Source organism: Sturnira hondurensis, unplaced genomic scaffold, assembly GCF_014824575.4.
Source record: "Sturnira hondurensis isolate 20B ecotype Veracruz unplaced genomic scaffold, ASM1482457v3 Scaffold0007036, whole genome shotgun sequence".
In the NCBI taxonomy this organism is placed as follows: domain Eukaryota; kingdom Metazoa; phylum Chordata; class Mammalia; order Chiroptera; family Phyllostomidae; genus Sturnira; species Sturnira hondurensis.
Genome location: NW_028079667.1, coordinates 3707375 through 3734082, shown reverse-complemented (window position 1 = coordinate 3734082; position 26708 = coordinate 3707375). Strand labels below are relative to the sequence as shown.

At 34.4% G+C, this 26708-nt stretch overlaps 1 pseudogene; it reads right to left on the bottom strand.

Annotated features, from left to right (window-relative positions):
• Positions 1–10938: 10938 nt before the first annotated feature.
• LOC118990464 (uncharacterized) lies at positions 10939–11031 on the bottom strand (annotated as a pseudogene).
• Positions 11032–26708: the final 15677 nt, after the last annotated feature.

Below are 26708 nucleotides of genomic sequence, written 5' to 3'. Positions count from 1 at the left end.
AGGTTGTTCTTCTCCAAGAATTCTTTGGCTATTCTTGGGCCTTTTTATTTTTATGTACATTTTATAATCATCTTATTAATTTTCACTCAGTTTAATTATATTAAATCTGTGAATCAATTAGACAATGGACATTTTTACAATACTGAGTTTTCCAAACCACAAGTATGGTATAGCCTTCCATGTATTAAATCCTCTTTGATTCTTCTTAGTGCTATTTTGAATGGTTTTTTTTTTTTTTTGTTTGGAGGTCTTTTTTTAAGCATTTTTTACAATTTTAAAGATGTATAATTTCACATAAATAAGCCACACATATTGAAAGTGTCTATCTCAAGAATTTTGACATATGTATACATATGAGAAAGCATCACTGTAGTCAAGATAATGAACATCTACATCACCAAAGGTTCCTTCTGGCCCTTGCAATGCATCCTTCCCTCTGCTTCCATCCCCAGGCAAGTACTGATCTGTCACTAAGAGGTTAGTTTTATAGAGAGAAGTATGTACGAATAGGCTTAAAGCAGTCTACATTCTTTTGTATGACTTATTTCACTGAGAAGAATAATTTTGAAATTCATCCATGTTATTGTATGTGTTATCTGTTTTTCCTTTTTATTGCTGAGAAGTATGCCATTGTATAGATAAACCTCAATTTGTTTATCCATTTACCAACAGTAAACTACATTGGTTAAAATACTCCTAAAACTTTTGCACATTATAAGTTCTTCTAAACCATTTTTGAAGTCAGGATTGTCAATGTCTGTGATTTTTGACATATCTTTTATGTTATGAAGAACACTACTTATAAAGCATTCAAAATAATTGTATAGAATAATTAAATGCCTTTATTGCTGAGCTCTAAAGCCAACTTTTGCAATATGTAATGTTAGCTTTTCAGTACAATTTTTTATTTTTTAATGGTTTAAAAATATTTTTGATTATGCTATTACATTTGTCCTATTTTCTCCTCCTTTATTCCCCTTCGCCCTGCACACCCCCTCCCACTAGCATTCTCCCCTCTTAGTTCATGTCCATGGGTTGTACATATAAGTTCTTTGGCTTCTACATTTCTTATACTATTCTTAATCTTACCCTGTGTATTCTGTACCTACCATTAATGCTACTTATTCCCTATATCTTTCCCCCCATTTCCCCTCCCCCTCTGATAATCCTCCATGTGATCTCCATTTCTGTGATTCTGTTCACCTTCTAGTTGTTTGCTTAGATTGTTTTTGCTTTTGTTTTTTTAGGTTCAGTTGTTGATAGTTGTGAGTTTGTTGTCATTTTACTGTTCGTCGTTTTTTATCTTCTTCTTTTTCTTAAATAAGTCAGTCCCTTAACAATTCATATAATAAAGGCTTGGTGATGATGAACTCCTTTAACTTGACCTTATCTGGGAAGCACTTTATTTGACCTTCCAGTCTAAATTATAGCTTTGCTGGATAGAGTAAGCTTGGATTTCTTGCCTTTCATGACTTCCAATATTTGTTTCTAGACCCTTCTAGCCTGCAAGGTTTCTTTTGAGAAATCAGCTGATAGTCTTATAGGAACTCCTTTGTAGGTGACTCCTTTTCTCTTGCTGCTTTTAAGTTTCTCCCCTTATCTTTAATCATGGATAATGTAATTGTTATGTACCTTGGTGTGTTTCCTTGTGTCCAAATTCTTTGAAACTCTCTGAGCTTCCTGGACTTCCTGAAAGTCTATTTCCTTGGCCAGATTGGCCAGTTCTCCTTCATTATGTTTTCAAATAACTTTTCAAAGTCTTGCCCTTCCTCTTCTCCTCCTGGTACCCCTATAATTTGGATGTTGGAATATTTAAAGTTGTCCTGGATATTCCTAAGCCTCTTCTCATTTCTTTGAATTCTTGTTTCTTCATTCTGTTCTAGTTGAATGTTTATTTCTTCCTTCTGGTCCAAAGTGTTGATGTGAGACCCAGTTTCCTTCCCAGCACTGTTGGTTCCCTGTATATTTTCCTTTATTTCACTTTTCATAGTCTTCACTTTTTCCTTTACTTTGTGACCATATTCAATCATTTCTGTGAGCATCCTGATTACCAGTGTTTTGAACTGTGCATTTGATAGGTTGGCTAGCTCTTCATCACTTCTTTGTATTTTTTCTGGAGCTTTGATCTGTTTTTTTATTTGGGCCATTTTTTTTTTTTTGGTCTCAGCCCACCTATTATGTAGTAAGGGGCAGAGCCTTAGGCATTTGCCAGGGCAGGGCAGCCCTAATTGGTGTGTTGTGGGGGAGGGTTCTGAGAGGGAAAAATGCCTCTAACTCAGCTCTCTGTCAGATTTCACTCCCTTCCTTTGCTACCCACAAGCAAATTGGGCCCCTCTGGTGCTGATTCCTAGGTGGGTGAATTTGTGTACGTTCTAGGACCCTGTGGGTCTCTCCAAGGAACCCTCCTGTGAAGCTGGGAGTTTCTCCCACTGCCACAACCCCCACAAGTTTTTCAGTCAGAAGTTTTGAGGCTTTATTTACCTGCACTGGAACCCTGGGTTGTGATGTCTGTCTTGCTCCCCAGTTTTTCCTACAGGTTTATCTGCACCCAAATATAGGACCACCTGCTCTGCCAGCCCACCTGGGCCTTGCCCACCTGGTCCTCCAGCTGCCTTGCTGCATATCCTGTCTGCCTGGCTGCCTGTCCCTGCTCCCCCTACCAGGCTGGATGAATGTTCCTTCTTTAACTCCTTGGTTGTTGGACTTCCATACAGTTCAATTTTCTGTCAGTTCTGGTTGTTTTTTGTTTTAAAATTTGTTGTTATCCTTCTTTTGGTTGTGCAAGGAGGGAATGTGTATCTACTTACATCTCCATGTTGGCTGGAAGTCTTGGTGTTGAGTTCTTGTACATATTTTACTGTATTTATTTCTAGATATTTATTTATTTAAATATTTTATTCCTGTAGAGTCTTTTGGACTTTCTGTATAGTTGATCAAGTTGTTTGTGAATAATTTCAGTTTCAGTTCTTCCATTTCTACAATTATAACAATATTTTGCTTGTTTGTTTTTGTTTTATACTTAGGACTACAAATACAATGTGTAGCAGTACTAATGTGATAGTAACAGGCATCCATATCTCATTCTCAACCTTAGGAGAAAACATTTCAATAATTTATTATTAAGTGTGATGTTTGGTAGATAGATGCTTTTTGTAGGAAATGTTTCAAAAATTAAGGGAACTATTTTTATCATATATAATTGTTGAATTTTATAGATTTTTGCATCTACTGAGATTATAGCATACTTTTTCTTTTGTTTATTAATTTGTTTAATGTATTTAATTGTTGTTCAAATACAGTTGTTTCCCTTTTCACCCCACCATACTCCTCTCCCCACCATATCCATCCCTGCCTCCCACCCTGGAATCTACCCCCATTGGCTTTGTCCATGTGCCCTTTATACATGTTCCTTACTGGCCCTTCCCCTATTATTCCCTATTATGCCTCTGCCCCCTCCTCTCTGGTTACTGTCAGACTGTTCTTTATTTCAATGTGTCTGATTGTATTTTGCTTGCTTATTTGTTTTGTTGATTAGGTTCCATTTATAGGTGAGATTATATGGTATTTCTCTTGCTATTAATTTATTTTCTAATGTTAAGCCAATTTTTTATCAGGAGTAAGATTCTTTCTATCGTATTTGATACTAATATTTTGTTTAAAATTTTTGTATTTATGATTACAAAGAAGAGTCTGTTGTTTTTTTAGTAGCCTTGCCAGTTTTGATATGCAGATTATTGTACATTCATAAATGTTTCGTTTTCCTAATTTCTGAGATAATTTGGGTACACTATTTTCCTTAAAATTGTAGAAAATTTACTATTGAAATTATCTGGATCTCATGCTCTCTTTGCAAGGAAATTTATAACAATGGATTCATTTTTAAAATAGATTTATAATTATGAAATTATCTGCTTCTCTTTGTGTCAACATTGGTAATTTGCTTTTCCAAGGAATTTGTTCATTTCAAATACTGCTGTCAAATTTGTTGTTGGAAAGTTTTAAAATTATAGTTCATCCTTAATTTTTTATTATATATAGGATTTGCCTTGTGTATTTTTTTTATCACTGTTGTTGGTAATTTATGTTTTCCCCCTTTTTTGAAGGGGTATTCTTTCTAGGAAGTTATTTAATTAATCTTTTCTAAGAATGAACTCATGACTGTTGATTTTTCTCTACTGTAGTCATTTCCTCTATTTCCTTATATCTGCATTTCTAAATTTATTTTTTTTTCTTCTACTTTATTTGAGTTTGATTGGCTCTTCATTTACTAGCTTCTTAAGGTAAAATATTAAGTCATTGACTTAGACCTTAATTTAAAATTATGAATGGTTATGACTTTAGCTGCATTCCACTAATCCTGATATTTTCTAATTCAAATTTTTGTCTAATTATCTAATTTCTTCTTTATTTTATTTTTAAACCATGAGTTAGGAGTCATAATAACAATGAGTTATTTAGGAGTGTGTATTTATGAATGTTTGCATCTTTTCTAGGAATACTGTTGTTAGTCATTTCTAATTTAATTCTGTTGTGGTAAGAAAACTTAGTCTGAAGTATTTCAGTTTTCTTGACATTTACTGAGAATTTTTTCTTGGCTCATTATATACTTTGATAAACATCTACTGTACACTGAAATAGATCTATATGTTCCACTTGTTGGATTAAATGTTTATTAATATCAACTAAGTAATATGGTTGATAGTATTATTCAAATATCCTTCATCCTGTTTGATTTTTTAACTACTTGTTCTACCAATTACTGACAGAATGGTATTAGAGCTTCCAACTATGAAACTGTGCTTGTCTCTTTTTTTTCCTTTGGTTTTATGTGTTTTTCTTTTATGTATTTTTGAAGTTCTGTTTCTTTTATGTATTTTGAAGTTCTGGTGCATATGCATTTGTGATTTTTTTATGTCCTCTCTCTGCCATAAAATCTTCTTTTTATCTCTGATAATACTCTTCAAGCCTACTTTTGGAATTAATATAGTCCTGGCAATTTTCTTTTTTCTTTAAGATTTTATTTATTTATTTAGAGAGAGAGGAAGGGAGGGAGAAAGAGAGGGAGAGAAACATCAATGTGTGGTTGCTTCTCATGTGGCCCCCACTGGAGACCTGGTCCACAATGCAGGCATGTGTCCTGACTTGGAATTTTTTAAATTTATTTTCATTTATTTTTAATTTTTTTTAATTTAATTCTTATTCAAGTACAGTTTTCTGTTTTATATTCCCAGCCCTGCCCCCCCGTGCTCCCCACCTCCCTCCCATTTCCGCCCCCCACCTTAATTATTGTCCATGTGTCCTTTATACTTATTCATGTGAATCCCTCCCCTTTTCCCTTATGATTCTCTCCCCTCTCCCCTCAGACTTGCAATTAAACCAGTGACCCTTTGGTTCCCAGGCTGACACTCAATCTACTGAGCTACACCAGCCAGGGGTATGGCAATTTTGTTGTGCTTACTGTTTTCATACTATGTGGTTTTATATTTATTTCTTTTTATCTCTTAAATGAATCATTTAAAAATACTCATAGTTAAATCTTTTTTATGTAGTCCAACAATCTCTGATTTTTAAATAAACACTTCAATCATTTTATATATCGTTCAATTATTTCATTATGTCTACCATTTTGCTACTTGATCTCTTTGAATGTCATTTTGTGTGGTTTTCTCTATCTTACTGGTTTTTGTTTTTAATCATGTGCATTGTATTTATCGTTGCTACTGCTTTTAATGTGGCTTTGTCTCTAAATGCATTTGTTTTTCTTTTACAATTTGTTTTAAAAGTTTGCTGGTTCAACCTCAACTCTTTATTTTGCATATTTCATCTTTGAAAGTTTTGTAGCATTTGTGGGGTTTTTGGGTCTTTACAATATACAATGATTTCTTTTCCTGCTGCCTTAGGCATTTACTCTGGTGATATGGGTCTTTCACCTGCATTTTACTTATGTTTCAGTCCTTTCTTATTTATCCTCTTCCCCACTAAAGAGTTTAATGTTGTTCTATTGTCATTACTTTGAATAAAACCAATTACTTGGTAAAGATTCATGTCATTTGAAATAGAGGTATTAAAACGCGTCAGTTTCTTCTTGGAATTTCTGTTGCAAGTCCCTCCATGGATATGTTATTTCCTTTGTTCTGGCAACTTTATTGTAGCTGGAATTGTTGCCGGTGTTCAAGAGGCTTACTGACAAAGTCCTTGGCTGACAGCACTCTGACAATTTCTTGATACTCTTTCCTTTGATCCTGGTTTACCCTCTAAGGGCTCCCTGAACTGGCGCAATGAACACAAAAGAACTGACCAACTCTGTGTCTCCTTCCGCTCCACTCCCTGTGCATTCTGCCGTCTCAAACAAGTTCTCTAACAGGGTTGACCCTCGTGTGATACACACATCGCCTTAGTTCTTGTCTCTCTAATCAGGGGATATTTGTATAGTCCACTTGTGACAATGCTCTTTAATTTTAAGAAAAGTCAAGAAACAGAGGCCAAATATCATCTTTTCCCTGCAGTTTGGTCCACATTTTATAGTATTTTGCAAGTACACTGAATGCTTTGGGTTTCTGGAAAATAAATAAATAAATACATTTTTAAGATTTATTCTTTTCCATAACTTTCAAAGAAAGGGAATACCAAAAAAACCTCACCCACTTTATTCTGCTATATTTAACTAGTAGCCTAGCCAGTACTTTCTGAGGCTTTCAGCTTATATTGAACTTTTCAGACAGAGATTTGTGATACTTCCTCTTCACTGCAGGTGATTTAGGATTTTGTGAATCCTACAGTACCAATTTTACTGAACGATGAATAATTCCTTCAGCTCAAACATTACCCATTAAAAGAGACAGTGCTGTATTGAGTTTAGTGTGATGGTTTTGAAGTTACCCAGGCCTGGGTTAAAATGTTAGCTCTACCGCATACCTACTGTATGATAATTGAGAAATTGCTTAATTTCCCTCTGTCCTAATTTCTCTTTCTGTATGTTGTTGATGAAAATACTTACCTCACAGTGATATGGTAAGTTTAAATGAGATAATGCAGACATAACAATTGGTGTATAGTTATCGCTGAATAAACAACAATTAGGATTACTTTTCTAGATATAGATGTTTGATAGACTCAAATCAGGATATTAATTGCCATAAAGTAGTATTGCAAAATTTTACCTTTCATAATCCTTGCTTAGAAATAGAATATATATGTACCTCTCCCCATACAAATAAAATTATTTTGCTGGAGAAACAACAACAAAAATGATTGGAAATGTTTCCTATGTCCTAGGACCAATATCTGAGCTTCCTGGGAGTGAGCTTTTGCTCATGGAAGTCTATACCAGCTGGTGCCATGTTATCTTCTGTCTTGTCTACACCCTGACCTTTCAGCTTTATAACTTCCAAATGTTTATTGTACGAGAACTGCCCTTTTAAAATTGACACAGTGATTAAAATTTAAAATGAGAGCTGAGACTCTTCTCCAATAAATAGGCTGAATCTGAGCATACATCTGTCCAGCAAAAATCTTCCAAGCAAGCAGACACACATTTCTTTGTATTGAAAAAGTAAAGGTGACATTTATACCATTCAATAATTTTTCTCTCCATCTGTTTATTCAATAGTGAGATTGAAGCTGGCAAAGGCCGCACACACACTGATACTGCTCCTCGGCTATCGTTCAAATATTCAGCTGTTAAATGGATATATCCCGAGTCTTGATGACATAAATTTCTTATAAATTTCAGTTTCAAAAAAACACCCCTTCGAAAAGAGAAGAATCATGAAAGCAGAACCTCCCGGACTCCAGCAGTTTATCTCGCTAACAGACCTCCCAGTTTCAAAGATTCTAACATGTTGTTCTAACTACTTTCCTCACTTCCAAATCATATGTATAACTTTCTTCACATTTGAGTAGAAATGAATTGTAATTATTCAAAACCATTTTCTCAGTAACTACACAGAAAAAAAAATCCCCAAGGCGTAATAGAATACGCATAGTAACCCCATCTTTATACTACTCAAAGAGCATAGAGATTTAGAGGACTGGTTTCTATAGCAATATTGGTTGGTATTGACTGGTTTCTATAATATTTTATTTAAATATAATTGAAATCAAGTTAGATGTAAACCAGACACAAGGATTTTAATTTTTCCTCTCCCTTACCTTGCTTTCCTCCATGCAAATTCTAGTCACAGTGGCCATCTTGTTTCTTGAACATGCCAAGGTAGATTTTGACTAGTTTTCTAATTTAAATTTATATCTGAGTACTGAGTTATGAGTACATAACTTTAAATTTATATCTGAGTACTGAGTTATGAGTACATCATAACTTTAAATTTATATTTCTCTATTTTTTAGAAAGTAAAAACATTCTCCCTCTACTAAAATGTACTCAGCCTGATAGAAGGGGCTTCTGTTTTCATTATCTCCCTTTATGTAAAGAAGTACTTGTACTACAGTAGGTGCTCAGTAAATACTTGATGAATTAGATAAATGAATGAATTACATTTGCCAACCAGACTTCAGGTTTTTCCTAGGCTTTCTTTACTGAAGTTTAATTCCAACATCTTTTGTTTTAAGTGGGGGTCTAAGCTAAACACTTTAAATCATGCTGACCACACTTAATTCATCTGTGTTCTGTCTTTCAGGTAAATAAAAGGTGGGGTTTTTGTTTGTATGTTTGTTTTTTAATTTCCAAAGCCTAAGTCTTACTCGTGTGTGAGGAAAAGAATACTGACATCATTGGGTAAAATAAATTTGACTCCCTTCACTCTCTAATTGTTCTAATTGTCACTCTCCTGTGGGAGACAAAAGTCTTATTGCATCTGCACATGTCAGTTTAGAATATTTAAACATTTAAATGTTTTGAGTGAAGATAATAATATTTTTATCATTTAGGATCCCACATAACATTGGATTTCAAGATAAACTTCTAAAAGTGCATCCATTTTTATAATTCTACAATAAAAAACTTTTCAATTTTCAATAACTTTAAAAACTTTAAAGTTTTTCAGTTTTCCCCTTACATCACTTTCAGTTCCACAATCTACTTAGGATCCCACATAACACTAGTTGTGTCCCCTTGAGTCTTCTTCAAGGAAGAAGACTGTTCCTTCTTCAAGGAACAGCTGGGACTGTTCCTTGGTCTTCCCTTGTCATTCACAATTTGTCACTTTTCATGACTCCTGGTCAGCTCTTTTGTTAGAATGTCTTTTAATTTGGCCTTGTCTGATATTTTCTCATTATGAGAGTGAGATTATGTACATATTTTGCCACAAAACTGCATAAATGATGTGTCCTTTTCCCTGCATTATAACAAGGGGAAATTATTTTCATAGACGTTAAAATATGAGGTGTCAACTTCAATCACATGGCTAAGGTGGTGGTCACTAGGTTTCTCTGGTGTAAGCTTACTATTTTCTCTTTGTAACTGATAAGTATCTTGAGGGAGATGTTTTGAGTCTATGCAAATGTTCTGTTTCTTCTCAAACTTTTATTCATTCCATTTTTCCTGCACCATGTATCTTGCTTGCAACAATTATGATTATGATATTTACCTAATGATCATTTTGTATTTCCTTCAGTTTTTCTACATTTATTAATTACAATTCTTCTATAAAAAAGAGCTGCTACTTCATTTATTTATTTACTCAGTTAGTTATTTATATAAATATATACTCATGGATAATTATTTTATTCTATAGGTTATAATAAAATACTGTCATTATTTATTTTGTTCCTCAAATTACTCCAAATTTGGCTATTGGGAGCATAAAAAAATATCAGGGATTGGGTGATTTAAACAACAGAAATCAATTTCTCACAATTCTGGAGGTTGGAAGTTGAATGCCAAAGTGTAGGCAGCTTTGATTTCTCCCAAGAACTCTCCCCTTGTCTTACAGAGGGCTGTCTTCTCATTGTGTCCTCACGTGGCCTTTTTTCCACACTTGCACATCCCTGTGTCTCTCTCCTCATCAGGACACTAGTCCTAGGGCCCCAACTTTATGACCTCACTTAACCTGAATTACCTGCATAAAGGTCCTATCTCCAAATACAGTCTAATTGGAAGTTAGGACTTCAGCACATGAATTCAATGCCTAACAGCACTTATTTGTTTTCAAGGGTCTTTGATTAGCAATCAAAGTTGGCTGCCACACATAGTCTCTCCTTCTATACTGGCAATCTGTTTCTACTAAGGCTTTCTTGTTTTCCTGACTCCTCATTCTGCTTTCTCTCTCCACTTCTCCATAGTATGAAAGGGCAATGATAACACTCTCACACTCTTCACTCTCTTCAGACATTTTTATTGCAAGCAGAGTCATTTTTGGAGTCCTTCTCACCCTGCTAATTATAGGGAGACTGCATAATGTGAAAAATTAAAAAGTATTGATATCTTCTCAGAAAGTTGTCTTGATTTGGTACAAATTTCATTCGATTTGGCAGTTCTCAGCCATAGATTGTGGTTTTGCTGTGCCTCCCTATTTTTATTGTACATGGAGTTTTTTCCTCTGAAACAAAAAAAAAAATTTAATTTTCTTTCTTGTTTTTAGTTGGCTTTAAGAAGAGTGGGCTGAGATGCCTTTATATGGTCATTATCTTTAATTATAGATGACTAAGTTATTCATTGTTTTTTTTTAATATTATGAAAGTTCTAAGGAGATAACTGTGGATATTAATGGAGATTGCATACTAATAAATTTAAAAACTTCCCTTTCAGTATTTGCATTAAACATAATAATAATTAAAATAAGTACTGCCAACATTGATTGAACTCTTATTCTATGTCAGGTATTTTGCTAAGTATCCATAAAGAAAACCTAATTTACTCTTATAACCACCCTAAAACAGACATAACAGTATTATATTTTACAAATGGGAATACTTGTTCAAGACCACTGAAGTGATAAATGTTAGAACTCAATATTAAACAAGGTCCTACCTAAATCACATACTCTCAATACCAGTGTTGTAGAGATTATCCTCATGTTTATAGAAACTTCCCTAGTAACAAACTATAGAAATGATCCCTGAAAGCATAGTCTTGTACATATGGTTTTTGGAAGAGAAAACACAAGCCACAAAAGAAAGAAATACAGAAGAAACAATAACAACCAAGCTGAACGTACATCAATATTTTATAATACTATTATCTTAACTCATTATTCTATTTCAAACAATATCACTACAATATATGTTAACTCATTTTATAAACATGCTCATAAAATATAGAATATAAAAACATATATATCATGTCACTATATAATTTTTCACTTATAAAAGCAACATATTGACTCTACTCTGAGTGGCCTGTTTGTTTCATAGTTATTTACTTCTTTATACAGGAAATGAAACCCTGGCGCTGGTTACTCTTCACTAATATGGCCAATACAGACTGATACAGTTTTCTCTCATGCCCAAATATCTATTAACATGGAGAAAATCTGGATTATCTGGTACTGAATGTGCAAAAATGAGTTGAGCTTTCTGTGCTGGGTGATTGAATGTATCCTTGGATCAGCCTATCAAGCTTTAATTGAACTATACATCCAGTGGTAATTGGAATAGAACTCTAGTCCAAAACAGAAATATTCTAAGCTTTAGTCAATGAATAGATGTGAATGGAGATCTCTGCTTACACTAATGGCATCTGTTGACTAAGATCTAAGAACTATGGCGTTGTAGTATTTAAAATGAATGGTTATGTAATAATTAGGCAGTAGCCACTTTGTGATCAATGAATGAGACTAGGAAAATAAAAGGTAACATTAGAATTATTTAAAATAACTTCAGTCCGCATTCGTATTTTGTGTTCTTCAAGGCTATATATTTCTTCACACATATCAATGCATTATTAATTACATAGTGGTTGCTAAATATTTATTTTATTTATATGTATGAATGGTTGGTCTTTGGAGGAAGTGGATTAGTAGATGAGATATATAATAGATTCCATTAATTATAAAAATTATATTAGTTGATATGAGGTATGTTTACAAATTAAGAGGATGTATACTGATTAGTGCTGCAAATGTTACTTGTCAACATTTTCATCTATTATTTTGAATGAGTTCATTTGGATTAAAATTACCAAAATTACTTAGGCCATAGGCAAATTCACTTAACATCGTCACCTTGACCAGGTGTGAAAGCTGTGAAGTTTATTTCTGAAATATTTTTTAAAGTATTATTATTTAAAATATTTACATTTACTGAAAAGAGAACCAACTATATGGGAAACATATTTGCCAATGATACCTTGGACAAGGGTTTGATCTCCAAAATATATAAAGAACTCACGCAACTCCACTCCAGAAAGACAAAAAAAAGACAATTAAAAATGGGCAAAGGACTTGAACAGACAGCTCTCCAAAGAGGACATACAGAGGGCCCAGAGATATATGGAAAGATGCTCAGAAACACTAGCCATCAGAGAGATGCAGATTAAAACCATAATGAGATACCACTTCACACCAGTAAGAATGACCATCATAAATAAATCAACAAACAAGTGCTGGAGACGTTGCAGAGAAAAGGGAACCCTAGTGCACTGTTGGTGGGAATGCAGACTGGTGTAGCCACTGTGAAAAACAGTATGGAATTTTCTCAGAAAACTAAAAATGGAACTGCCTTTTGACCCAGCAATTCCACTGCTAGGATTATATCTTAAGAACCCTGAAACATCAATCCAAAAGAACCTATGCACCCCAATGTTCATAGCAGCACAATTTACAATAGCCAAGTGATGGAAACAACCTAAGTGCCCACCTGTAAATGAATGGATCAAAAAACCATGGTACATTTATACAATGGAACTCTATGCGCAGAAAGAAAGAAGGAGCTCCTACCCTTTGCAACAGCATGGATGGAACTGGAGAGCATTATGCTGAGTGAAATAAGCCAGGCAGTGAGGGACAAATACCATATGATCTCACCTTTAAGTGGAACCTAATCAACAAAACAAACAGCCAAGCAAAATATAACTAGAGACACTGAAAGTAAGAACAATCCAACAGTAACCAAAGGGGAGGTGAGAGGGCATAAAGGGGGGAGGGGTTTTCAGGAACTACTGTAAAGGACACATGGACAAAACCAAGGGAGAGGATAAAAGCAAGGGAGTGAGGGGGGTTTGGCTAGGGTGGGGGGAATGGTGGGGTGTAATTGAACAACAATAAAACAATTTTTCAAAAAGAAACATAAATAAATAACCAAACAATTCTAAAATATATATTTACATTTACAAATGCACACAAAATTAAAGACAAATGTGACTTAGTAGATTCAAGTGACAAAATTATAGAGAAGTGGTTATGGTGCGTTGCTAGGCATTGGGGTGGGAGAGAAGATGGAGAGGTGTGTGACTATAAAGGGTAGCATGACATCTTTGTGGCGATGTAATTGCATTGTATCTTGAATGTGATGAAAGTTGTAGAAATCTACACATGTAATACACATGTTCCAAGTGGCAAATGTAATAAAATGGCACAGACATGTTGCAATGTCAACTTTTTGGTCATGATAGTTACATAAGATGTGGTCATTGGGAGAAAACTTTTTGGTCATGATAGTTACATAAGATGTGGTCATTGGGAGAAACTGGATGAATGACAGACAGGACCTCTCTACTATTTTTGCCTCTTCATGTAAATTTATAACTATTTCAAAGTAAAAATATAAAAAATGATTTAGTGGAGTTAATATTGACTTGTACAATAGTTGTGCACTTTCCCTCACCATTTACATTTAAATCTTTTCTACAATTCTAGTTTGAGTGACACTATTTACANTGCAATGTCAACTTTTTGGTCATGATAGTTACATAAGATGTGGTCATTGGGAGAAACTGGATGAATGACACACAGGACCTCTCTACTACTTTTGCCTCTTCATGTAAATTTATAACTATTTCAAAGTAAAAATATAAAAAATGATTTAGTGGAGTTAATATTGACTTGTACAATAGTTGTGCACTTTCCCTCACCATTTACATTTAAATCTTTTCTACAATTCTAGTTTGAGTGACACTATTTACAAGCTGTGCATATTTGGACTTTGACAAGCAGTTGCAAGTGGCACATCAACTCATCAAATGCATCGTATACTCTTTAAGTGATGAACACATGGCATTCAATCTGATATTTTTCTTTGGAGGGCAGAATTTCTCAAGTGTTTTGATGGAAACACTGTTGTGACACTTGCTCCTTTCTACCTTTATTGCAAATATGGCTTTATATATTTCACCAGTGCAATAAAAAATGTGAAATACTGGAGTTGCTCTGATTTTATATAGTTTCTCCATGATGTCAAGTGTACTCTGAAGCACTACATCAGTATTCTGTTACCCACAGTTTCTTTCTTGTACTCCTACATATTATGCTTAGGTGAGTGATGTAGATCTTCTTCATAATGCATAGTTAATGCAGGAAGACACATTGCTGATATCTTTTTATATGTATCTAAAAGTGGATGAGAAAGATACTACAATTTCCTTGTCCTGTCTGTCTCTGTCAATGTCAGGAATTGTCCACATGCAAATATCCATCTTGTTGTTCCCATTTTCATTTCCGTATCCTTAAAACTAGTGAAATTGCACATTTTAATGTTTATTTCCATTTGTCTTTCCTTTTTAAATTGTCTCTTTGTAGTAATTTACCCTTTTTTTTCAATTTAGATAATATTTTTCCCAATGGATTTAAGGAGCTTTATACATGCTTCTGTCTATTAATGTGGAGCTTTTGTTGTATATGTTGCAAATATTCCTTGAAGTGTATCCTCTGTGGGAGCAGAAAAACCATTGTGTGTTCATGGAATTTTAAAAAAAAAAGCAAGCAAGCCTGTTGTAATTGATGCACAGAGAGTGAAGGGGAGCAGGAGCAAAGAGCATCAGAGATGTAGAAACACATAGGCTGTGTAAAGATTTTTAGTTTTTATTCTAAAGCAGTAAGCAGCCATTGAAATGTTTTAAGTTGGGTGTGTAGTTGGGATGAAGTATGGAAATGACAGGGGTGTTGTAATTGAAGTTTATCATAAAAATCTTTTAAAAACAATCTATTGAAACTCTTCACAAAAAGAATGGACTATAGTAACTAATTAACAAATTTTGGGTTATTGTTAATATGAATATAACGATTACTCTTCACATTGTGCCATAATAAGACTCCGAAATCTGTGAAGCTAAATAATTACTCCAATGCCATAGCTATAAAGAATCACAGACAGCTGTTACTAAACTACATCTTATTCTCATTCTGATATCCAGAGCGTGTGCATGTCTGCAGCAAGCAGTCTGTGAACGCACAACACAAATCTAGTCAGGGGAGTGATCCCGTTACAAACCAAAAGCATTAAGAACTCAGGAGTATTAAGAACAAAAACTCAATCATGGTTTGGGGCACTCTCATAGGAGTCATAACAAGTGCATGTGTTTGGCATATCGGAGGCCAAAAGACTTAGTTAGAACTGCATTTACACAGAATAGGGTGGGAAAACAATATTATCCTCATTATAGATTTAGTCTGTGAGGGTTTACAAGTGCCATTTTCCAAAATTAAATAATCTATAACCTTTGTGTTCACAAACTGCCCAATTTTGTGGGCCCTCAATAAATACTAGCTGACTGATTGACAGATAAACACCTTCATAAACAGATAAACATTTCTAAGTGAATTGCAGCCATATATTTAAAGAGGCAATATCAGATCTATGTGTATAAACTAGAGATTAAATATACTAGAAACAGCAGTAATGCAGTAGTGAAAACATCTTTCTAATTTGTGAGTTCCTTGAACAGAAAAGGGAGATAAAGTCCAGTAATTATTAAAATATCCGCAATAACTTTTCATAAAGTAAGCCTACTCTACAAAAATGGGTGCTTTTCCAAGATTAGGAATTAATCCACTTTTGTAACTTCAAATCTTTACCCCAACTATCAATTAATTTGTAAGTAAAGGGGCGAGTGATGTGGCGTGATGTAGTTCTTGAGAAGGAAGTACATAGAGAGAGCTGAGACAAAACTAAATGTCAAGTGGACATTTGACTACTTCACCTCTTCCCAGTTTTCATTATGCTAAATTCTCATTAAATATCCTTACCTAAACCAACAAGCATATGCCTAATAATTTAGTTGAAATGTAGCAACACTTTGACTAACAATCTTTAGTCAAATATTTTCCAGTTTTATGAACTTAAGCAAGACTGAACCTTTCTGTGTTTGATATTTTTCATTTCAACGATGGCAATAATTCATTACATAAGTTCTTTAAAATATTTTTAAGATATGTGTAATATTTGTTACTATGCTGGGCATATCCTGGCTATAAGTCTAATTTGCTATATTATTTAATAATTAAGAATGATGGTGATGAATCCCCCAGTTACAAAGTTCACTTAGCATCATCTTTCTTGATAATGGGACTATACAGTGGGGCAGCTAAGAGACAGGATGACAGAGTAGTCTACAGAGAAATGACACATCTAGCTGGAAGGAGGGTACTGCACTCTGGGTTGACATAGGCTGAATGTTTGAAATGTGTACAGTTGCTCAGGTCAGACCCAAAGCAGAAAGTGAAGACCACAAAACCACCACAAGCCCACCCTAAGGGGAGGGCAAATGGAGTGAATAGCCTTAAGGAAGAGTTAAGAGGAAAGTTAAACTCTAGAATGAGGGGATATGACCCAGCCTACTTGGTTAAAGTTCAAAGAAAAGAATTTTGATGCTGCTGTTATTTCTTTAAGAACTTGGAAGTCCCATTCCTACAAACTATGCAGCATGTAGATATTAGTCCTGCTCATGAGCAGAGAACTTTTTCGGCAGTCACAATCACTTCCAAGTACTACTTCATTTTCTACAGAGGTTAGAGATTGTTTCTAAGAAGAACTGTATTAATACAGTGACTTATTTCAAAGGTTGAGCCAAGTAATATGACTTGTGAGTAGTGTATTAATAGGGTACTAAAGAATACTGTTAATGGGGTAAAAAGTGTCTCCTAAATGTCTAAATCATGCTCTCTCTATAATCATTCCCCAACGTCTCTTTCACCAGAAATGAGGTTGAGATTGAACAGAAGGTACAAACCTACAGTCCTAGGCATCAATTTGTCATCTAAAACTATTTCTAAGAGTTCTTAATAATTCTGTGAGAAGCTATTTTTAGACCAAATTTAGTTGAGAAAATTGATGTTTAGAGAAAAAAAGTAACAGGTTCAATATTAAATAACACGTAAGAGGTGAAATTTGAACCTAAAAATGTTCAAATTTCCGGCAGACATGCCATGTTTCTGAGCGAAAAAGTTTTATAAGGATATAAAACAATCCTAATATATAAATATTTCATAAAATTGAAATCAGAATTCCAAGGTATCTTGTTTTACCTGATCAAAATAATTTTAAAAATTTGTATGTAAATATAAGAATGTAATTGCCAAGAAATTTTGAAAAAGAATATTAAGGAATAACTTACCTTATCAGTTAATAAGACTTGTTGTAACACCACAAACAGAACAGTGTGACAGTGGCATGAGAACAGGTAGAAAAGTGAACCGCTCTGGCTGTAGCTAGCCTCCTAACTGACATTACATGCAAAAGTACCTTCCTGAAGGACTACATACTGCTCTCTATCTCTGCCTTTGTCTCGATCATTAGCCCTATTCCTGCTATCCTCTGCTATCTGTAGGAAAATCCTATGTATTAACTTTACTTTTTCTTCCCTACGTATTAAAGTCTTTGGGATCTTTTCCATAATAAACACACAATTAACAATTTGGTGATTGCAAAATAAATTTTACAATCTCAGTAACCTGTGATAGTATTCAAAATTATTGTGTACCAGGCATACGATAGTGCTTTATTTTTTATTTTTATCAGAATTTATGATCTAAATTATATACTAACTTGATTCAAAAGGAACGATCTGAAATTCACCGAGATTAAGATCACAGGACTGGTAAGAGGTAGAAATAAGTTTCCTGAAGGCAGAGATGTCTGAATCTGGAATACTGCTTGCGCCCAGCATGTCATTGTTCTATAGGTTCTGAAACCAAAGTTTTAGCTCTTGTGAGGATCCTGTGTTCATTAGTAGTTTTCAAACAATTCAAGGCACTTTGAACTAACATCGCATTCTGTAGCCTCAAGATAAGGGAGGAGCCACGTCGAGTCCTGGGAGAGAGACAGCATTCCATTTCTCTGCCTCATTCTTCTCATTTCCTTATACTTGTTGCAAAAGTGAGTGAAAGATACATGAAATATTTAGTAAACACCTTGGTTTTGTAAGGAATATGCGAAGCTGCTGGATTCATGGATTTTCCAGACTATAATATAATCATTTTAGTTTATTTAATGTTTTTCTATTTCGTGGAAAACAGCGACCAAATTGAAACTCAACCTTCATCTTTGTCTCCTGGTTGAAGCCATGGCGAAGAAAAGTCACACCCAGCCTCGGTTCCATAGTCATTTGAGCAACTGTCAAAGAGGCATTGCTATCAGAAGGAGGGGTAAGAAATGAGTGTCAGTTTACTAAAGACAGGACATCCTAATTAAAGGAGCCCTCTGTAGAAACCAGAGCCAGAGTGATTATAAAACCTTGTCTCTACAAACGTCAATATTTTAAAAGCTGGTCCTGTAATTAGAATCTTCTTACATTTTGTGTAAGCTCAGGACATGAAACTCATTGCAGTCATGCTGCCTAGAAACTGAGCTGCTTAGAACAAAAAGACTTGCCCAGGAAATAGAAAATCGGGGTTATAACAGCCCAGATACATAAATATGTATATGGACTATCATTTTCCAGTAACAAATGGTAAAGAGATCCGCGGTGGCAGCGAGGGAGTCACGCGGAGGGCCTGCTTTATCACCTACCTCCGCTGCGTTTTCCAAGCAGCGCTCTCCCACTCCTAAACCCGGGCCATCGTTAGTCCTTGCACATGGAAGCAATGAAGGTGTCTCTTAAAGTAAATCACTTGAGGATTTTTATAATCTCAAATAAAATTTTCTAATATTTTTTTCTAAGTTTTCCAGGTTTAAGATTTTAATCTTTTATTATTTATTGTGCCGCGGTTTTGAAGAGCAGGAGGAGCAGCCCTAGTTAAACTGTTGGGTGGCGAAGTCTGAGCTGCCTAGTGCTCTGTTAACAACTAACAAGCTCTTTCTTTTTCACATTATTATTGTTCTATCATCTGGTGCTTAAAAATTAACAGCGTGTGGCTTTATAAACCTTTGGCTGTTGATCAGTAAAATTGCTGATAATATATTTGAGAGATTGCATGGGAAAGAAAGTCTGCATATAAATTTTCTGTTCAACCACCAGAAAGATCAGAGGCTTCCATTTCAGCTGAACATATTTTCTAGTGTATTTTTTATGATATCAGGATAAAGAAAATACATCAATAAAACAAAACAGAATATACTGCAAACTGGAACTTTGAAAATTGATAAGAAAATATGTAAATAAGGCAAATGCTATAGAATAAAAGAAAATATTTCTTACTTTTTCCTAATGAGGAATTAATAAAATAACAAATCATTGTAAATAATTTTTAATAGAAAAATGAATAAACACAATAAGGGGAAAGGTATACTGCTCTAACTTTCTTTTGAAAGTAATAAGCCTCTGTATTTATTTCTGGCATTAAGTAGATATGATTCATGTCTGCCTGTTCAGTTTTAGATATGAGTGTGGTTAGAAAATTCTGAAACCTGAAAGGGTCTGACCCCTACTTCATGTAGGAAAAATTAGAAAGTAGACATATTGAGAATCGATACAAAATATGAATTCAAAATGTGAAGTCATAAGGCACTGACCAATTATTATTTTTGTATATTTATGTGTTTGTTAAGTCCAACATACATACACAGGGTACAAAGGCAGGAAGAAGCAAAGAAAGCAAGAATGAGGGAAGGTAGGTGGTAAAGGAGAAGAGTAAAGGAAAAAAAGAGGGAGATGAATGATTACTGATGAATGTGTGACAAGAACTGAATCAAATATAAAAAGGGTCTTCATTCCTGTCCTGCTTCTTCAACACAAAACTAGCTGTATTTTTCCCAGCATTTACAAAAAAATGTTACATCTATTCTTTTTATGATAAGTATCATCCTTTCTTCTCTTAGACTCTGATTTTGAAAAAGCTTCACTATAATTTGGATTATGTGTGCCATTTGGGCTTTCAATTTATTGGTAGCAGCAAGTACTGATGAGTGTGCTGTTTGTCCTGCTAATTGCTGTCTTCCAGGGAGCGTTCTGTTCCATTGTGATCGTCGAGAACATTTTATTCTCCGAAAGAGACAGCACAGACTGATTCTTCATTTTAAGGACATGCCTTTAAATCCCCCAAGTTGAAAAATATTTAAAATTATCTTTTGAATAACAAAAAGTGGAAAGCGAATTGTCAGAACTGGAACACATTTTAAGATTTTATTTCCAATATTTCTACTTTTATTTTTGGAAATGAAAGTATATTATGAAATGTAGCCTGAGAGAGATAACTCTTTTATTATATGCTTTAATAACATAGATATGTAGATGGAAATAAATTCAACTGTAGAAACAAAGGTAATTCTGAGTCATTCATAAATATAAATATAAATATAAATATAAATATAAATATAAATATAACCGTTATTCAAGTTTCAGCAGCAGCAGTAATAATGCTGATTTTTAAATAAAGATTTAAAATAAAGATTTAAAAGATTTTTAAATCAGGTGGGCTGGGATGGGAGTAAAAGACAGAAAACTACTTGAACAACAATTAAAATTTTTTTAAAAAGAAAAAAAAGAGTATCAATTCAAGTGTTGCTGGGTTTTTCTTTTTGATAAAAATAATGAGTTTAAGTGTTTTACAAATGTAGCATTGTTGCTTGCAAGTCATCTTTGTGATTTTTGAAAATGAGCAATGGGTGATTAGAATATGCATTTTATTTTAAGTATTTAAGAAATTTAAATTCCCACTAACATTGTCTCAAGGCCCATATGAAAAATATCTTAAAGAATTTACTATAGAAATAAGTTTTCTCTTTCTCTTTCTATATCTATATCTAGATATCTATCTCTATATATACTTATAAAAATGATCTTAAGTGAGAAACAAAGTAGCACATCATTATAAATAAAGTTAGAGAGATCAAAAATATTCTTAAAAAATGTGGTTGACAAACAAATTGTAACAGGAATGAACATATGACAAGGCACTGTGACTTTTATCTAAATATAGTTCTTGGCTTCCAGATTGCCAAGTCAAATAAGAGTACATTTCTTATTATATAAGAAAACATACCAAGTCTTAGAATAAGGAAAGGTAGATATCACTATGCAAACAATATGTAAACAATTCTACTAGGAAGAAACCAATTTTCAAGACACAGGCTATAGAAGGGTTTATACAAGTATCTAGATAGACAATTCCTAGATGTTGGGGGGGGATAATGAGGGAATATTATCACTTCCCATGACTATTAATTTTCACATTCACTTACAAGCTCATTAAATAACTGTGTCATAAACAGTTAGGGGTGTCACAGGTGGGTAACCAGGTTCTTAGCAATCACGAACAATAATTGAACCATACATGCAGAGAATCTATAGCAGAAAGAGAGTGTAATTATTAAGTGATTGTACACTCCACAGCACAAGGGAGTGGGCCTACTCCAGGTAGAAATAGACCCTCAGTGGCTGGAGGGTCAACATATTCTCATAGGGTGGATATTTCCTGCCTAGTTTTGGCAGGCTTTTATTGTGCATGTACAAGTAGTTATATTACTTTTAAATTACTGTGCATGTGGCCTCCCATGATTTTCCTTCTTCACAGGTGTAGTCATGATTTACCATGATTCAGAGGTTTTCCAGAAGACAGGGGGCAGGACAGGGGGGCGCTGTACACCTGGTCTTAGAACAGGACAGCGCCTCTCTGTCCTCTATCAATGTCCTTTGTCTTAGCTGTGGGGTGCCTCCAGAGTTTCCTCACTCTGATCTCCTGTGTCAGGGACAGCAGCACCTTTTTGCACTTGTAGTTCTCTGCCTGAAATGCTCTCCTTCTCTGCTGCATTTCCATAGTTCCTACTCATCTTTAAGCCTCATCACAAAATTCAGTCTCTAAATGGAAGATTTCTCTAAGCATTTAAGCTTTCTTATAGCACCCCAGGATGGTCCTTGTCACTGTGCCGTTCTAGTTGATTGACTTCTCCCTACTGGACTATAAACTTCCTGAAAATATGAAATAGCTTAGTTAACATTTTATTCCCAGTACCCGAAGAGGTTTTTTGAGACCTAGTAGATGCTCAATAAATCTTTGATGAATGGATGAATGGATAGATGACTGAGTAAATTAGGGTTGTGCTGGAGAATTGTGTCATCAATGAAAGGGGTGAGAAAGTTGAGTGAGGTAAAGGGAAAGAGAGGAAAAGACAGCAATAGGTATGGAGAGGGATGGGTGTGACTCAGCCTCACAACTTGGATTTCAAATGCTTCCTGGAGCAGTTTCCTATCATTCAAAGTCAGCATGGATATTATGAGTAGAGTTTGGTGAGGGATGAGAAAGGGTTTGGTTTAATATCATTTCCAAAGCTTAAGTTGCTATGTACTCGAAGGCTGAAGGAGGGAACTAGAGAAAATCTTGATACAATTCTATGCTAAAAAATGGAATTTTCAGGCATTCATTTTTAATACTGTCTTCATCATAGTTGCCTTTGAGGAAGGCAGTTTATATTTAGCAAGAACTGCTATTAATTAATATTCATGGGCATAGCCTTTCTTTCTGTTTGTTCTGATGTTCCAAAATTGCAAGGAAAAAAACGCCTGCCGTTTAATTATATTAAATCAGATATGTGAATAACAGAATTCTGGCGTCAAGGACTGTATTAGCAAATCGTGCCAATTAGAATCACACAGCAAATACCATACACTTTCTTTTTGCATTAGTGACTTTTAAATCATATAGTGGCATAGTAACAAACACAGCTAGCATGGTATGACTGTCACATTTTCCACACGTTCATTTTTAGCTACTTTGCCTTTTAAAGAAAACATACAGTATGCTGTAGGCCTACACATAAGATGCTTCCCAAAATATAAGAGATAATTATATGCTTAAGAAGTAATATGCAAACACTTCTCTTCAGATAATTATGAGCACTTATTTTTCCACACTGGAAGCTAGCCAAGAAGGAAAAACATGCTGCACTTTAGGAAGTCATCCATTTTTAATAAATGAGGCAGAATCCTATCAAATACTACAAAAAGGTTATCTTCTTTATTTGTGATCATATTTCTGTGATCAAATTTGTGATCAGATTTCTTATTTGTGATCATTTGTGATCAGATTTCTTGTGATCAAATAAACAATCTAAAATGAAAAGATATTCTAGAATAACAATTAATATCTACCACACAAGGCCCCAATAAAAAGCAATCCTATGAAGAAACAGTATCTGCTACAAGAATAAATGTTGGTAGTCATCAAGAAAATTCCATTTTTAATGAACTCTAAAAATGTATATATATGTATGTGTGTGAATATATATATATATTTTTTCCTTCCTAAATATCTATTTAAAGTGTTCATTGATATGGTTTGGTTAAAATCTACCCTCTAGCTAGTTGTTTTATTAGCTTCATTTGTTCTTTAATTCTTTTTATGTTTTGCCTTTTCTGGGCTTAATTAAGTTTTTTCATGATTCTATGTTATCTCCTCTATTGACTTATTATTTATACATTCATAAAAATTTGCAGTTGTCCTAGGAATTCTACTATATGTGTGTATGTGTATGTCTCTGCATACATATATAGTATATTTCTAAGTTTATGTTCAAATAATATTACACCACCTCGTGTACAGCAAGGAGCCAATTTCTCCCTCTCATCATTTATCATTTTGTGTCATATATTTTAATATATACATATGCTATAAACACAGTACATGGTTACCATCTTTGGCTCCAGTGATCTTCAGAGCAGTTAAAATTAAGAAAAATTTTAATTTACCTTAATTTATTCCCCTTCCAATGTTCTTCATATTGTGTATAAGTCTAAGTTTTTATATTCATTCTGATTGAATAAGATAGTCTTTTCAAGATAGTCTGCTAGCAATAATTTTTATTTTTGTTTAAGAAAAAAATTATCTCTCCTTAATTAAAAAATTTTAGTTCTTACCCAATATGGTTTTTTTTAAAATTTTCGAGAGAGAGGGAGAGGGACAGACATCAATGTGAGAGGGAAACATAAACCAGTTGCCCCCTGGATGCACCCTGACTGGGTATCAAAACATCAACCTAAGTATGTGCCCTGACTGAAGATTAAACCTGAAACCTTTTGATGCATGGGATGATGCTCCAACCAACTGAGCCAACTAGCCAGGGCTGTTTCTCCTTCATTTGTAGATGATATTTTGCTGGGTATAGAATTCTAGACTGACAGACTTTCTTTTAGTACTTGAAAGATATCAGTCTATTGTGTACATTCTTGCATAGTATCTAATGAGAAGGCTGCTGTAATTCTACCATTTCTCTGTAATTAACAGAGAAATTCTTTCCCTAAGATTTTCTTTTTATTTTTGATTTAAAAAATTTGAATATGATTTGTATAAGTGTCCCCTCCCAACTCTCACAAACTCATGCTTTTTTGAACTTAATTGTGTGATTTTGGAAAATTCTCAGCCATTATTATTATATTTCATTATTTTGGCCCCATTTACTCTCTTTACCTTCTAAGATTCTAATTATTCATATGTTAGACTGTTTAATATTGTTCCACAACTTATGGATGCTAACTCTTTTTTCTCTTTATCTATTTGTGTTGCAGGTAATTTTTATTAATTTATGTGTGAGTTAACCGATCTCTTTCTTAACCAAGAAAGTGTACTGATGAGTTGGTCCACTGAAAGCAGTCCTTTTCTCTGTTCCTGTGTTATATATTTCTATCATTTCCATTTAACTTTTAGAGTTTCTATTTCTTTCATGGATATATCTACCCGATATTACATGCACTTTACCCTTGCATTCAAAGACTTTACCATACTCATTATAGTTGTTTAAAATTCTTTGTCTGATATTTCTGATTTCCATGTCATATTTGAGTCTGATTCTGATTATTGCTTTGCTTTTCCAAGTTATTTTTTCAGTTTCATATACTTTGTAATTTTTAAAGATTTTTACAGCTGGACATATTTCATAGAACAGCAGATACTGAGATAAATGCTTTTTAATAGTTGTATATGTTATGCCTAACTTTATGGTAGGCTTTTAGGTTAGGCAATTTTGTTAATATATTGAGGAATTGGGCTGGATTTGCAATTTATTGCACAGGTTTCAATTTTCTTTATAAGATGTGGACAGTTTTCTAAAGCTTTTTTTCTCAATATTTTCTCTCCAGAGAGAATACAACTCTCCATCTGCATCTCATTGTTTTTTTATTGTTGTTCAATTACAGTTGTCCCCACCCCATTACCCCAATTACTCTCCTCCGCTCTACCCACCTCCACCTCCCACATTTAATCACCTACTACCCCGCTGTCTTTGTCCCTGGGTCCCTTATACATGTTTCTTGACAACCCTTTCCACTTCTTTCTCCCATTATCCCCTTACCTCCTCCTTTCTGGTCACTGTCAGTTTGTTCTTTATTTCCATGTCTCTGGCTCTATTTTGCTCACTTATGTGTTTTGTCGATTAAGCTCCATTTATAGGTAAGATCATATGGTATTTGTCTTTCACTGCCTCGATCATTTCACTTAGCATAATGCTCTCCAGTTCCACCCATGCTGTCACAAATGATAGAAGTTCCTTCTTTCTTTCTGCTGTGTAGTATTCCATTGTGTAAATGTGCCATAGTTTTTTGACCCACTCATTTATTAATGAGCTCTTAGGCTGTTTCCAGCACTTGACTGTAGTAAATAATGTTGCTATGAACACTGGGGTGCAAAGGTTCTTTTGAATTAGTGTTTCAGGATTCTTAGGGTATAATCCCAGAAGTGGAACTGGTGGGTCAAAAGACAGTTCCATTTTTAGTTTTCTGAGGAAATTTCATACTCTTCCACAGTGGCTGCACCAGTCTACATTCCTAACAACAGTGCACTAGGGTTCCTTTTTCTCCACAACTTCACCAGCACTTGTTTGTTGATTTGTTTATGATGGCACTTCTGACCAGTATGAAGTGGTATCTCATTGTGGTTTTAATTTGCATCTCTCTGATGGCTAGTGATGCTGACCATCCTTTCATATTCTCTGCACTCTCTGTATGTCCTCCTTGGGGAAGTGTCTGTTCAGGTCCTTTGCCCATTTTTTAAATTGGATTGTTTGTTTTCCTGGTATGTAGTCGTGTGATTTCTTCTTTTTTAAAAGATTTATTTATTTATTTTTAGAGAGAGAAGAAGGGAAGGAGAGAGGGAGAGAAACATCAATGTGTGGTTGTACTCCTTTCAGGGGACCTGGCCTGCAACCCAGGCGTGTGCCCTGACTGAGAATCAAACCAGCAACACTTTGGTTGGCAGGTCTGTGCTCAATCCCCTGAGTCACCCTAGCCAGGGTGAGTTCTTTATATATTGTGGAGATTAAACCCTGTCCAAGGTATTATTTGCAAATGTTATCTTCCCATACGGTTGCTTTTCTTTTCATTTTGCTGATGGTTTCTTCAGCCATGCAGAAGCTTTTAAATTTGATATAGTCCCATTTGTTTATCTTTTCTTTATGTCTCTTGCTCTAAGGGACATTGGTGAAAATATTGTTGCTTGGAATATCTGAAATTTTCC